Genomic DNA, 15866 nt, shown 5'->3' with positions numbered 1-15866 from the left:
CATGGGCCTTCTGAGTCCTGCTGGCTCAGCAGCAGCGCTCCCTGGGGCCTCACTTTCCACAGCAGATGTGTGCCTGAAAACTTGCCTCTAAAGTACATTTCCAGCAATCCAATAATGGTTTTCCCCCTGGTTCACATTATGGAGGTAAAGAAAGTGGGCCTTTAGGAAAAGAGCTGTCACCTGAGGAGTCACAAGGTCACCCTCAGAATGCTGGGAAACTTGCTTTTGCCATCATCTGTCTAAAGAAGGGCCTGCAGCATTCATGCTCCTCCTCAAAACAGGCCAATAAATCCAAATACTGCTTCCCAACTGAAGCTGCTCTCAAGGACAGTTGGGAAAAATGAGAAATTCGGTTTGATTTTATCAGGGTAACTTCAACACCAGGGCAAAGGTCTCTGGAGTTTTCAGTTTCACTTTGGAAGAGTCTTCTAACCTGGCACAGTAACAAAGGAGAAGTTTCTATCAATTAAGACCTTTGCAGCTGAGGGCTTAATTGCAGCTTGTAGAGTGTCTCAGAATCTCCTATTTGTCCCTTCCTGATGAAGCATTGGATTGTTGGTCGAGCCCTGGTGCTTCTCTTGGAATGTCACTAAAACTTGGCTCTCTGTCTTCCTCAGCAATCTCCCTCCTTATGGAGTCTAATTGGAAGTGGCTGCTTTCTAATAGGGAGATTAGTGGAGTTCAGCCTGCAGAGATTGAGGATCCCAGGGCAACTCTTAAAAGTCATCCTGAAACTCTACACATGAAAAGGCATTTGCTTCACTGATGGGTGAACAGGAGATAAACTATGCTACTGAGGGGCAAGAGAATAGGACTGTGCTCTAAGAAGTACTGAATATGATGAAGACAGAGAAGTCTGGGGCGACTTCTCTGCACTGCTTCCTAGTGATAGGAGCAGAACCAGGAAAACAATGCTTATAATCGGAATGAAGTAAATGAAACAAAGCTAGGAGACTAGAATCACTAAGTTCAGGGCCAAAGAAGAGGTAGAGAAGGCACCACTTTGCCATGGTGGGCACTTAATACCTGTCTGCTGAGCTGAATGGGAGAACTAAGGCAGAATTCCAAAGTTGGAAGGGACCTTGGGGAGTTGGTCCACTTAGTCCAATTTTACAAATGGAGAAACTGAAGCAGAAAACAAGGTGAGATGACTTGGCCCAGGCAGGTGCATTTCCTACTACAAGGGCACCTCTTACAACAAGTCAACTGTTTGTATTGTTGAGATCAGAGTGAAAGAACTAAACAAACCATTGGTGGAATGCCATTCACCATGCCCAGATTGGCTTGCCCAGACTTCTCAAGATTTTCTTTACGTTTTCTTTTCTCCACTTTCTGCACTGGTACTGAAGTTTCGACATTCATCAACACATGACAACAGGCACAGCCTCTATTTCCTAAAAATACCATTGTTCTTAATGAGACAAACCCTTCAAACAAACTCTCCTCCACTAGGCCTTCCTTTACGTGTTGCAGCTGCGACAGTGCCCCCGAAATGTTATCTTGAAGAAGATGTGTATATATTGAATACCTATAATTTAAAAGTCCCTCCCCATTTTGGGGGAAATGTATCTCTTACTTAGACAGTGGGTGTGTTAAGTAACATCAAACACCACAAATAGAACTTTTGCCCAGGGTTGCGGTGGAATGAATCTAGACTTAGCCCTTCAAATATCAGCTTAAATCTCAGCTTACCTTCTCTTCTGCGTGGTCTGGACCTTCGACTTCATCCAAGTAGGGAACTTCCAGTGTGGAGAATGGTCTCTACGGATGCCTATCACCCATGACTTAGTCTTAGAGAGTATAAGACTTTACCTTTAAGCCTTTAAATAACCAAATCATTTCCTTTGCATTTTTGTCAAGGCTAAAATGTCCTAAAAGGGGGTCATCAGGGCGCAGTGGGAAGGGCCATGGATATGGACTAGGAAGTCTTGGGTTCAAATCCTGGTTCTGCCATTTATCACCTGTATGAGCTTGGCAAGTCTGATACTGTTTTCTCTCCTATAAGGTGGGGATGGATGAGAAAAGTTCCCTTCAGGTTGGACATTTTAGAGGCAGTGATTCTCATCACAGAATGCTCTGTTGGGGAGAGGGTGTACTGACTTCTCTGTCTGCTCAGAGTCTGGACAAGAGTGGCCACATTTAGCATCATCCAAGGCTTCTGTCTAGAAGCCAGCAATACACACGGATGAGCAAGCATTCACACAATAGGAGACCAAGGATGGGGATTCAAATTGAGCCCTGACTGGCCTCAAAATGTGAGATCATGTTGTGCGCAACTGGCAAGCCATTAAAAAAGTAGAAACCACATGAGTGTATCAGCTGCCTAGCAAGGGCACCCTGGAAACAGCTGCAATCCTTTAGCCACTCAAGTCACTTCCCCAAATTCACTGGGCACCTAGCTCTGTGCAGGGGCCCATGGGCACTCCTTCACTGCAGACATGCCTTCCGGATATAACACAGAATAGCTTTACTTGTACATTTGGGGTTCTGCTATTCTGCTACTGGTCTGGTAACTGTTTCTCACAATCTTACTAGATGTATTTTGCTTTGGGTAAATTGACATGGCCTGTGGATACCTATAAGCTTCATTTACCCAAAGGAAAATGGGGACTTGGGGTACTGTATCAAAGCCAGGTACTTAAAAGTCTCTACATCAAACACATCTCATCCTATTGGTCAAGAGGGGACAAACATAGGTGCTAATTCCAAACATGTGCCCTTGGGGGCAACCATTCACCTCTGTGGGTTTCAATTTCTTCATCCCAAAAAAATAGATTGGGCCTCTGTGTAACTAAATTTCAAAGTTAAAAATTAACCAAGTTTCTAGGGGGGCAAATTTGGATTTCCCTAAAAATCAAATGTCATCTGTTGTCATGGACTGGGATTTCTAAACCTTTTTCTCACCCATCTGGAACTTTGACAAATCTCCCTCCTCCCCAACCCTGGGGGGCTCAGTTACTGTTAGAGGTGATACACAGTAGGTATCCCTAAGGATTACACAGACCATGCTATATATCAATGGTGCAGGAAGGGGGAAGGGAGGCCAAGTGAGCCTTTGATAGAACAGAAGCTCCCAGTAAAGACTGTTCACTTCCTACCCACTCTGTTCCAGCTCTGGATCTGTGGAGCTAACTTCAAAGCACACAAGAGCTTGTCTTCAATACTGCTCTCAGAGTTCATTTGGTTGGATTACCTACTAGCTGGCTTTGCCTTGTTAAAAAACCCAGGGGACATCACTAAGTCCCATGGGTTGGGATCTACAATGGCACTTTGTTTTGAGGGAGCCAGATTAAGTCCCATTGATTGTAATCCAGCAACATTGATTTTTTTCAAGGGGTGGGGTGTCAGATGTGTGAATTTACTGATGTACAGAACTTCTGGTGTGGAGACCCCCTACCTCAATGCAGCTCAGGAACTTTTCTGCAACTTATAATTTTAGAAGGTGGCACAAGATACTGAGAGGTTAAGTGACTCATCCCCAGGGCAGTTAGTACAAGACAGAAGCAGGATTTGAACCAGGTCTTCCTGACCCCAAGGCCATCCCTCTACCCATTACGCTATGCTACCCTTTGGCTTCAACTCATGACATCCCAAATCAACAAAATCATTTCATTAGATCATGCAACATTCAAGGCTTAGGTCTGTGTCCTCTGTTTAAATGGAAGATACTTACATGATTCTCTCCTTTAGTAATAGAGGAATCCTTAAAGACATACTTCTACTCATTATGAGATAGAGCAAAGTGAACAAAATAAAGGCAATTTCCTCTTAGGTATTTAAGATGATGAACACGACCCAAGAACTTCAAGCCCTCACTTGAGTTTCTCTCTTGCATGCAGGCATGCATGTACTTACTTTGTGGAAGTGGACAGGGTAAAGAAATCAGTCTTTTAGTCACTGAAGATATCAGCTTTCCCCTGAAAAGGAAGATTAGAAAACCAAGGTTAATGACACATGAAGGTACATCCAAAGGCACTAATTCTACTAAACTTAAGAAAGATGATGAATGGAGCCCCATGAAGACAAAGCAATCTTCGTACTTTCCAAATACACTGAATCCAAATGAAGAGCAGTTATTATAGAGTTATTATAGGTGGTCCAGGGCAATTTCTGTCCTAGAATTAGGGTAGAAATGAAATAGCACGCAGGTCTTAGAAATGAAGGTCCACCTTTCCAAGAAATTCACTTATTCAAGAGCTGACTTAATAGGAAAGAGGGTTCGGGCAGGAGTGGTTACTCTGTCTTAGCACAATGCTGCCAAGGAGCTAAACCAATAGTCGCATTTCGGCTATGATTGTATTCATATGTGAAAATGACTGGTACAGCCTGGACCATTTGGAAGCTACTTGTTATTTTAAGGACCCAACATCCTTTGAACAAGAAAATAACAGTTTTCCACATTCCTACGGCAGGATGATGGGAACTGTATAATGACATTGCTACTTAATATATTCTAAGTATCACAGCCTTGGCAAGATTCAGAGGAAAAAACAAGAGAGACAGCGTTAGATGCAAAGACTTTATTTATTTTTTGGAAACACATAGCACTCCTCTCATCATTTACATTCCTCTTAGAACATTAGGAACGTGGCAGATACATAGGAAATAGTAGAGACAACACAGAACGAAAGACCAAGGTTCTACTTTTGTTCTGGATATCACTCAGTAAGTACTAAGTGCCTACTGTGTGTAAAACACAGATACCTACTATGTGACCTGGGTTTAACCTCTCAGTGGCACAGGCAAATCCCTAGGATTTATCTATTAAGTGATTCAGGAGTTGCATTATGTTTAAAAACCACATGTCTGCTCCCTTCCCCACAGCAGCAACAACAAAAAAGACCTTTATGACTGTGTTTAGAGATGGTAACATTACCAAAAGGCATGTTTACAATGGGCTAGGACTGGATTCACTCTTCACTCCTCAATACACAGCTAGAAGCCTCAGTTTCTAGGCACATACAGACTCAATCCCAAACTGAATCTCGTCCTACACTTCGGTTTGCTTGGATATACTTGGTCAAGAATGATCTCCTTCGATATACTTTCCCATAGAAAAACAGATGGTCTAGAAATATTGCTACTCTAGCTTATCTGTGAGAACCTTGAAGAATGGGAAACTAGATTAAAGTGGAACTGTTCATATGATTTTCAGAGGAGATTGATCCCGAAAGAAATTTCCGGGAACATAACTAGATATTTTTTAAAGTCATGATTGGTTTTTCTTACCTGGCGAATGTTAGTCATAGGAACTTTAGTTAGTACACTTGACCTTGCTGGGTCTGCCTCACTATTCTTCATTTCTTCTATTTTCTCATGTCATTTTGTTTCATATCACCCTTTTGTTTTTCTCTGATTGCTTATTTTGAAAGGCTATTTCTTCTCCTGAATGCAGTGCCAGTATATAGAAAATCCATAGCTATAGGGATCTATAACCCAGACCTACCAAGCCACATGCCACTACTAGTTAGGAATCAGGCTTTGGCTCTCCAGGGACACTTATTAACCTTTCTGGAAGGAGGGAGGGAGGGATGGAAGAGAGAGAGAGGGAGGAGAAGAGAAAGGGAGGCAAGGAGAGGGGGGAGGGAGGGAGAGAGAGGGGAGAGAGGGAAGAGAGAGGAAGAGAGAGAGGAGAGAGAGGGGTGAGGGAGAGAGAGATAAGGAAAGAGAGAGAGAAGAGAGAGGTGAGGATGTGTGTGTGTGAGAGAGAGAGAGAGAGAGAGAGAGAGGGAGAGAAGGTGAAGGAGAGAAGGAGGAGAAGGGGGGAGGATTGTAAACTTTAATGTTCTATATTAATGTTAGCTGAGTGCTTCATTGAGAGCCATAAAGTGGCAAAAGACATTCTGGGGTGGGGGGGTGTTATCTAATTGAATGTGCTGTCAGATTCTTTGGTTGTTATCTGTCCCATTTTTTGAGGGGATCTCTCATTTACATGCCTGCAATTTTATAGACAAGTTGATTGGTTTTGGTGGGGAGGCAAACTGTTTATAGCTTGAAGTTTGGGCTTTAGGAATTGTGTCAAACTGTAGAGCTTCACTTCGATGCTTAGTATGAAACCTATGCTTTGTCTCAGATCTTGATTACCCTGCCCTGCCCCTCAGTTTCCCCATCTGTAAAATGAGGGAGTAGATTAGACAATCTCAGAGGTTTTCCCCAGATCTATGGCAGTTGTGCTTTATCAGGGCAAGACCTGCATCCAGATCTTTGCAAAAGGCCCAAGTTAAAATCCTGACCACTGGTTGTGTGATCTTAGGTGTCACTACCCTTTTCTGAGCTTCAATTTCCAATCATGTAAAATAAGGGGGTTGGACTCGGTGATCTCTGGGGTCCCTCCCAATCTAAGCCTATCTAGGCTTTGGTTTTCGACCTTACAAGGTTGTTGTGAGAATCAAATGAGTTACCTCAGCCATTGAGCGTGATGCAAATGTCAGCTCCAGAGATGATCATCATTATAGTGTTTCACTGGGGAAACTCTGCAAGTACATTACCGATTTAATCATCATACTTTTGTTCTATCACTTAGGGATTCCCACGTTCAGTACTTAATGTCTTGAGGCTCACAAGCTGTTAATGTGGGTACTTAAACATTCTAAAGTACTTAGCCTGGGAAGTTGGCTCTCTCCTCCCTCCCTCTCACCCCACCCCTCATAAAAAAGAGCCAGAAATCCAAGCTATTCCAATCAATGGCTTGGTCTGGCCACCTAATAGGGCAGCTCCTGTGCTTTTGGGGACCAATGACTTTGGCTACAACTTTAGGAATTGTGGGCTCTAAGTCAAGAGCTCATTGGTGACTTATGTAAAAAATGATGTTACTGAACTTTGGATATCTAAGAGAAGAGATAACTGCCCCTGCCCTGGAGCCTTGGCCATCTTGTACCCATTTGGGGCTAGCAAGCTCAGCTGAACTGGCTCCTTCCTAGTTGTCAAATACCCGACATCTCCAATGGGCCTGTAGCTCTACTTCCTTGATGAATGCTAATCACCTGGCTGACTACTATCTCCGTTTCCAATTATTTTCTGATCTCAGTTTAGTGGAAACCTTTGGGGATTCTTGGAACCATCCCTAGCCCAGTATATCCCAGTGGCTAGCACAGATTTATTAACAATTGATATTGGCAGAATTCAGTGGGATTAGTCACATGGCTCAGGAGTGGGCCTGGATCATAGACCAAGATGTGACTGATGGATTTGAAAAAGATGATAATGAGAACATATATTATTTTTATCTCAGTAAGAAGAAAAATAAATCAAAATTGATTTATTGGCCAACGAGTGATTTGTGGTCAAAAGGCCACCAGTAGACCATGCTAGATTGATTTGTACTCCTGCATAGTTCCAACGTTGGCTGGATGTTTAAGGCCATTTCCAATAGCTAAATAATAAACAGCATTATTACCTCTCTCACCTTTCCTGATCTCCCCCCTGCCCTTCATTTTCAATTTCTGGGCATCTACTAAAAACTTTGAGCACAAACATCTTTGAAGCCCAAAGATGGTAATGAATCTGTGGCGTTTCACCTTTCAGGGAGACCAGCAAATGCCCACTGCCAGCTGTCCCACAATGCTTTCCAGCCCAAACTGGCTGATGAGGCTCTGCTGCTGTGTCTTTTTGTGCTCTGGGGAGCTCTTTTTAGGATCTAATCGAAGAGCTATCATTTATAATTTAACAGTTTCTCAAATGAAGTTGGATCACATCTCTCTAGCCAGTCTTTAACAATACTCTTCAGAGGCTATCACTGCACAAAAGTTTAAATAGAAGTCACCTAGAAAAGGTTATGAGTAATTTGTTATTGATGGCCCACATCCCTGGAATTCACTTAACTACTCTATGCTGAAAAAGAAAGCTATTTCTCTCCCCTATTATATATCTTCCTCCTCCCACCAATCCAATAGGATGCTTTTCAAGTTATGGCCATGGAAATTTCTTGGACCCAGAGGTATTTTCTTACACCCAGTGGCAGATGGCCCCTTGTTTGCTTAATAAACATGCCATAGTTTAAGATTCATAGTCATCGTTACCTGGGATTCCAAACCCAGCTTCTCTAACTGGGATTCCTAGAGTAGGTTTGGACAACTGTAAAACTGATGATCATATTAGGATCTCAGCTTACAGATGCTAGGCAGTCTGAGTCTTGATAACCAGCCCAAGACCATACAGGTAGTTAGCGGTAGAGCTAGGACCAAGAGCCTAGTATCTGAGGCCTCCTCCCCTGACATCAGGCTGTCTTCCAACTCCACTTTCTATTCACTCAAATAGTGTGCATTGTCTTTAGACACATTGCATATTCCAATAGGTTCTACTATCATCTCTGTGTAAAAGATTCCCATATATTTCTGGCCTTAATTTCTTTTCTGAGCTCTGGCCCCTATCTCCATCTGCCTTCTGGAACTCTTTCCTTGGATAGCCCACTTTCACATGAGGCATTCAGTATGGCTCCAGAAGGCAGAAACAGATCGATGAGTAAAAATTAAACAAAACAGATTGGATAACCATGTGCAGCTTCCTAATAATTTGAGCTGCCCCCAAATGGAATTGGCTGCCTCCTTAGGTAGTGAGCTCTCCATCACTGGAGATATTCAAGCTGAAGCTGGATTGCTATTTCTAGTGGATGGGGAAGAGCACTCGGTTATGCTAGATGACCTCAAAGGTCCCTTCCAACTCTAGGATGATCAAGTTCTAAAACTGAATTCATCTTATCCCTTCTTCCCTTAGGCCCCCTCACAAAAACAAATCCAAACACTTCCCCCTCTCACTCTCTTTCCTATTTTGGTTAACAGAAGCCAAGCTGGAGTTGCCCGATCCTAGCTGTCTCTTCTATTTCTCTTGCAAAGTCTAGGCTTTTGTGTCATACCAAGCACTGTAATGCTTTAAGGTGTTGTCTTCTCCTATACCTAGATAGAGCCTGCATCTATCATTTCCTCATTGGAAGGAACTCTTAGAATGGCAAATCTGATCATTGACCTATCCTGAGTTTGCTAGAGCTACCTGAAGTGTATGGGGCTAAGTGGTTTTTCTAGGGTCATATAACTACTACATTCCAGATGCTGAACCTGAACCCAGGTCTTTGGCATTTAGGTCCAACATCTGACAATAAGTCTCCCTCTGGGTCTTCCAAACCCTGAGTTTCACAGATGAGGAGGAAAGCGAGGCCAGAATAAGTGAAGTGAAGATCTTCCCATTGCATAGTAAGTGGCCAGGAGGAGAAGAGGAGCTGGCCTTAGCTAGTGGACCCCAGATGGTAGCTAGGGCTTAAAGGGCACTTTGGGGTCAGGGTCCAAAGTGGAGACAAAGAGAGGCAAGGCAAGTGACCCAGGGACACTGAGACAGGTAAGCGTCAGAGCTGAGGTTCCACTCCATGCCTCTGACTCCTGCGTTGGCCTCCAAATGGGAAGGGCCTCAGCGGTGAGTGACATTCTCAAGGCTGGAGAATGCTGGCAGTACTGAAGCAGGGAGGAGGCTTTCATGGTGACTCCACCTATGTTTGTTTGACACTTGTGTAAAGAAAGCCCCAAAGTGTCTCAGTTTACAGAGATGTCTTTAGTATTGTGTTACAGAAATAAATGAATTGACTTCGTCTTGTTGCTCTATCCGAGTCGAGAGACTCAATATTCCTTAGGGCTGTATCAAGTCTCTAATTAAAGAATTCGGCAGAGCCCCTGCAAATGATATTTTCTTAAAGTAAAATATAAAGCTTAGTAACAAAGAGGAAACCAATTTGCTCCAGTGACAACATTTCTTCACTTGTCATTCTGTCTCTACATTATTTCTTGCCTTCTCTGCCTACTCTCTGTCTGATCGCAACATTTTTAACCCTAAGTTCTTAATTTCAGAAAAAAAGTCTAAGAGGCTAGAAAAGAATCTTCAGAACGAGTGTTAAGATGAAGTCCTCATTGGCATCCAGAAGCCTGAAGATTGAGGACAAAGCCTTAGGAAAGGCTTTCGATGCTAACTGGATCCAAAGTTTGGATCTCCTAGAAGAATATAACTCACATCAGATCCCAGTGGAGTCCAGTTCAAACTTAAGGAAGAATATCAAGATTGATTTCTGATCAAGAAGTTTGAGAATGGTACTAATTGAAGCTGCTTAAACTAATATTTAAAATCACTCATGGAACCACAGAGATGTGGTTCGCCCCTTCTCAACATTTTTTTAAAGTATTGATTCCACACAACCCCCACAAGCACACAGGCTCATCCCTGAACACTCATCTTCCCACCTAAACTAATTAATTGCCTTCTGAAGGCCCCCATTTCCCCACCCACTCTCCTTCCTGGCCAGGCTCTGCCAGCAGCCTGGTCCAATCCTCCAAGTCTGCCACATCCTAAAAGGCAACTAACAGCCCACTCTGCCTCACCCTCCCTCCTCCGCCTCATCTACTGCCCACTCTCTCTGCTAGTAAGTATCCAGAGATGCAGGTATTAACCTCAGCAATGTCCTAACAAGAGCATGCCACCCAAAGGCTGCAAGGCCACCCTTCCACAGTTCTCAGCCTGAGACTGGCACTTTGATTAGAGCTCCACATCCTGAAACAGCAGCCCTGGAAAAAATAGAAGCAGTGACAGCAGGGCTTGGAGATAAGAGGGACCAAATATATTTCATTGCCAAACTCACTCTGCTTTTGCAGCGATTGTCACATTCAAAGTCCAAATTGTACCTCCATCTCTTGACAGTGGGGAGCATGAGTCAAGCAGCCTTGGCTGGCATGTCTTGGCATGGGATAAGGCTGAATGGCACTCCTAGAGGACACCAAGTCCAATGTGCCCAAGGAGGATGAAAGAGGATGAGATCTAAACACCTGGCTCAAATCAAATATCTGGTCTTCAATCCCACACCTCTTCCAACTAGCAGAGGGTGCTGAGTCCTGGGCAAGGAGAGCCACACTTGGCAAAAGAGGGGAGAAGGGGGAGTTTTGCTTTCAGCATGCCACTTCTTTCAAATCCCACAAACAGGTGTTCAGCTGGAGGCCTACTACATGCTAGGGAATCAGGAGAGTACATCACATGGTGTATGTTGGAGTATATGGCATGCAAACAAATGAGAATGTAAGGTTGGCTGAGGGTGGAGAAAACAGGGACCCAGCCGTGAGAATGAGAGAAGGCTCAGAAGAGAAGGGGGCAGGAGAGCTGAGTCTTGAAAGAAGAAATGGACTCCGAGGGACAGAGAAGAAGAAGGAGGAGGAGAGTCTGTGGACAAGTGACAAAAGCAATGTTTGATTCAGGGAACTGACTCTGGGCTACCTGCAACAGAGTCTGCATGTGGAGGGTCATGCTAACGGACATTGGAGCAAGACTGTAGCAGGCTGAGGAATTTGGATCTTACCCTAGTGCCTCAAGGCAGGAAGACACTGAAGGTCTGGGAGATGTGGGACCTGAGACAAGCCTCCACTTTAAGAAGACTATTCTGGTGTCTGTTTGGAGGATGGATTGAAAAGGGAGCCCAATCAGGAGGCCAGTTCAAGAGATCAGGCAAGAAGTGCTGAGGGTCTGACAGGGGTGTCGGGGGGGGGGGGGGGGGGGGGGAGGCGGCGCGTGGGCTGTGGGAGTGGAGAGGAGACAGATGAGAGATACTGGGGAGGTAAAATCAATAGGACTTGGCCACTGAAGGGGAAGGAGGAAAGAATGACTTTGAGAATCTCAGAGGTGAAGGGGCCTCAGAAGACATCCAACTTCAACCTGTTTCTGACCAAGAACTGCCCTATATAATGTTCCCAACAAAGAGAAAACAGCTTCATGGGACTGCCGCTAGAGATCTTGGTACCAGGTCATCCTTAAAGTACTTTGGGGTCTGGTCATTTGAACCGCTACAAATCACCAAACTGTCCTTTCATCTAGCTTACATCTCTCTATTTCCTCCCATAGAGCAACATAAGAGGCCTTTTCCCAATCATTTGTGAAAATCTAGGCAAAGCATGTCTCCAGCCTTCTCTGGCCCACAGATAATAATAGCAGCCAGCACTTACGTAGTGCTCTATGGTTAGCACAATGCTTTGATATGTTACATATTTCATCTGATCCTTACAATAACCCTGGGAGCCTGGAGAAGGCTGATCTAAGCCTAGGAAAACTGACAGAAAAGAAACTAAGGGGAGTCTGGGATGGCCTGTTTTGATAAGCTCATGTCAACTCTTTCCTTTTTTAGATGTTCACTAACAGGCCCTTTAATTATGTATTATAGAATCTTGCCAGGAATCAAAGTCAAGATCCCTGCCCTAAAAGTTTGCAGACTCTGCTGTCTGCTCTCTTTCGATGACTGGGGGCTTACTGCCCATCTTAAGCCCTGCCACACCTTTCCTGGTGGAGGTAAAGGCAGATATGTCTGACAGAACAATCACATCTACATGGTATTTCACTCCCCTTGGATAAAGGTTATCTGGCCTGAGTGACTTCAACTCATCAAGGGCCATACAGGTTATCTTCCTACCTCCCTACTTTTCTTGTGTTACTATATAAAGTTACTATTGGTTGAGGGACAAGCCATGGTTGAGGATTAGTAGAACAGGACAGTGTATGAAAAATGAATGGACAAGGGAAGGGAGTGTAGCAAGTGTGGAAAGCAGTGCCCAGCTGAAAAAGTTAATTATGGGAACAAAACTGTGAAGGAAGGAAGAAACAGGACCAGACAGGAGACTATGGTCAGATGAGGGAATTCCAGAGGGCAGGGTCATGGAAGTGGGACCATTTGGAGTGATGGTAAGGCCAAAGATGTGACTACCCCTAAGAGCAGCTGAAGAGAGATGGAAGCCAAGTAGGTTGAAGAGGGTAGGGTGCTCCAAGGGACATCACCATAAATAGTGAAGCTGCCCAGAAGGTTGGGTGGATCCCTTGCAGTAAATCTATGAGAGGTCACAGACAAAAGATACACAGGACAAGCAGGTAGGGATCTGGAGTGTAAATATCAACACTGGAGTATCCTCAGCAACTAGCAGTGTCTTTGTACATAATAGGTACCTACTACATATTTTGAATTCTAGAAACAGATACAAAAATAGTGGAGCAAAATAGATCTGACCAGCAGTTCTGACTGCTACAACTAATATCCTCAGCTGTTTTCCAGCTAAATGCTGAACTGTCCATGGTGATTAATCAACAGACTTTCCGAGGAGAGAACCAAGTAAATAAAGCTAAGAATATTCCTTTTTCAGTTTCTCAGCAAAGAGTTCTTAGCCTCCTAACCTGCCACAGGTGAATGGGTCATGCATTCCTGCCCCCCAACAGTAAATAGTGTCTCTGAGGCAGCTGAATTTTTGAGAGACTTTTCATTCTCAAAGACTAAATGTGCTTTACCTGTCCTCTTAGCTTCAAAAGACAGCGAGCAATGGAAAGCAGATTTCCAAACATAACCATTTCCAAAGATTCCCAAAGAGAAATGCAACCGGACAATGTCTCTCCATGTTGATCTCAGATAGATTCCTACTGTTTGTGCAAACAGAAGAAGGTGGGATTCCCCCCTCCCCCATAGCAGCAGCAGCAGCAGGAACAGTTTTTAAACACCCCTAACCCCCTGAACGACTGATCCAGATGGGGAACAGTCACCAGAATGAGGCAAATACAATGTTAAAAAATTCCTACCTTAGGACTGCCCCAACTAGTCTTAGATAGCCCTTAGAGGTTCAGGACTGCTCCTGTTCACTGGAGAAATTGCAAGAAGGAAAACAAAGCCCTCACACTTCTCCTCAAAATGGGGGAGTGAGAAGGGGGAGGGAGCTATGCATGGGAGGGAGCCCTACAATTCACTCTGTTCTACCAACCCCAAGAAGGATTCTTAAGAAGAAAGGGGAAAAAAATCATGATTTCCACATCAGGTTATCACGGAAGTTTTTTTTAAATTTAAATTTTATTTTAAACACTCCCAAAGAAAAGCAAAACTCAAGCTGGATAGACTGTTCTACGGACTGCCGGAATAGGTGCCTCCCCTGGTTCTGAAGACATGTCACCTGCTACAGGGGCAGCCCATTCCTACTAATGTCGGGTATGGGGGGCCGCTGTCAGACCTTGACCCAGTATCTCAACCCCAAGGACTAAACTCCTCTTCACCTTGGCTAAGGTCTGTCTGTCAGTGTCCAATCGGTACTAGTAATGGTTATATGTATCATTCTACCCCCACCCCCCACGAGCCCAGCCCTAGGGCAGCTGAGTTCCTATTAAGGAGGCAGGGACCCTTCCTCATCAGCACACCCTGCATTTAAGGCACCTGCCTCCAGCCCGCCACCCCCCACCTGCCTCAGTGCCACAGGGCGAGGACAGAGTCCTACGCACTTCTCAGCTCCGCATCCCAACACTGGCTTTGATGGGGCTGGCTCCCATAAATGTTAATGAATGACTCCTCCAGCTTTGGCTCAGAATGCGGACAGCACAGAACAGCCTGTAAAAGCGGGCTAGCAGGAGAGCTGGCACCAGCTGAGGCTGCCCCTCCCCCAAAGCAGCTCCTGGTCTGAGCTCCCCCCTTCCCGCGCTCCTAGGGCCATTCTCAACGTTACCCAAGCCAGGCACAAGGGCCACAGGCAAGCACACCCTCCAAGGCTTTCTGCAACCCATTGAACTTGCCAGCCTGGGCTCCTAGTCAGCCATTCTCAGGTACCACTCTGAGCGCAAGGATGCGCTTCAAGTGAAATAAATATACAAATAAATAGAGAAAGGGGAATGGGGTGGGGCAGGGATGAAGGGACCTGGAATTAGAAGCACAAGAACCTTCTCAGACCAACGGGTGGCAGATGGCCTCAATGCCAGGCTACTAGGCTGGACCTTTAGGAAAGGATGAAGTTAGGAGCTGCCATTGGGGCGCACTGGGCCTGGCGTTGACCCGGCGCCCCTCAGTCCTGGACCAAGTGCGCAGGGCTGGCCTGGGGCAGGAAGGTACGCATGGCAAGTGCGCACACACGGATAACTCTAGCCTGGGAGCCTAAATAGGTGGGGACAGACAGTCTGTCTGCAGGGGCAGCTTTAAGAGGCAAAACCCTGCTGCCATCAGGGCACTCTGGCCAGAGGGGGTCAAGCCAAGCCTAGCCAAACCAAACCCGGCCCAGCCCAGGAGGATGGGAGGGCAGTCCGGTGGACAGCACGTGCTTGGGCTGGTGCGTGGTGTGTGCGGGGCATCTGTGTGTGCTGTGGGTGGGGGTAAGGGGGGTGTCAAACTTACCGCGGGCTCCGGCAGGAGGGCGTCCTAGGCAGCGGCGGGAGCACGCATGGGGTCCCCCCGGAGCTGCCTGCGCCTGCGGAGCGGAGCTTGGACGGACAGTGGAGAAGGCTGGGCGGGAGTCCAGGCAGGAGCGCACACTGCCTATGCGCTCACCTCACCTCCCGCATAAACGCAGAGGCTGCCAGGCCGAGAGAACGCTGGGCTCAGATTGGGGATAGGAGGAGGAAGGGGGATAAAAGGAGCAGTGAAAAAGCACTCTTCGGGCGGATGACAGGCTGCCTGGGGAAGGAGAGGAGGGGACCCAGGGAGGTGCCTCGCTGCGCTCCTGTGATGAATTGCCCACCACCGTGCACTACATTGGGGAGGGGGGCACTGCGGAAGGTAAGGGAGTCACAGACAAACTGGGTCCCGGTCACCAAGGGCTGGGCTCACTTCCTCTCTGCATGGCACCAGCAAGGACTTGATCTGGGAAGCTATGCCCTCCGCCAAACTAACTTTCCTGGGGGCTCTGGGGAGCCAGGCAGCCCCTGCCTCAATGTGGGAGGAGAGGCGGGGCAATATGCAGCCAATCACCCCTTGCCACCGAACCCCGCTTTCCCCTTCAGGCTGCCTCACTGCCCGCTAGTGAGCTCAGAACATTTCGGGGGCTAGAAGCATCAGAGTGGAATGAGTCATGGGCGGGAAGCTGGGGACGGGAGGGTGGCAGGCAGCCGGGCAGGAGAGGCTGAGC

General features: G+C 46.0%; 1 protein-coding gene across 1 annotated transcript in view; it reads right to left on the bottom strand.

The window, feature by feature from the left end:
* HTR2C (5-hydroxytryptamine receptor 2C) overlaps positions 1-15193 on the bottom strand; it is a 111862-nt gene extending 96669 nt beyond the window's left edge. The window contains exons 1-2 of the mRNA XM_036739776.1: positions 15137-15193; positions 3856-3917 (exon numbers count right to left, since the gene is read on the bottom strand). The gene's annotated coding sequence lies outside the window, so the exon portion shown is untranslated. The remainder of the gene's footprint in view (positions 1-3855; positions 3918-15136) is intronic.
* Between the last annotated feature and the right edge of the window lie 673 nt (positions 15194-15866).

The sequence above is a fragment of the Trichosurus vulpecula genome, chromosome X (genome assembly GCF_011100635.1).
Source record: "Trichosurus vulpecula isolate mTriVul1 chromosome X, mTriVul1.pri, whole genome shotgun sequence".
Classification (NCBI taxonomy): Eukaryota; Metazoa; Chordata; class Mammalia; order Diprotodontia; family Phalangeridae; genus Trichosurus; species Trichosurus vulpecula.
Note: the sequence above shows the minus strand (reverse complement) of the source record. Positions and strands in the feature narration are given on the sequence as shown.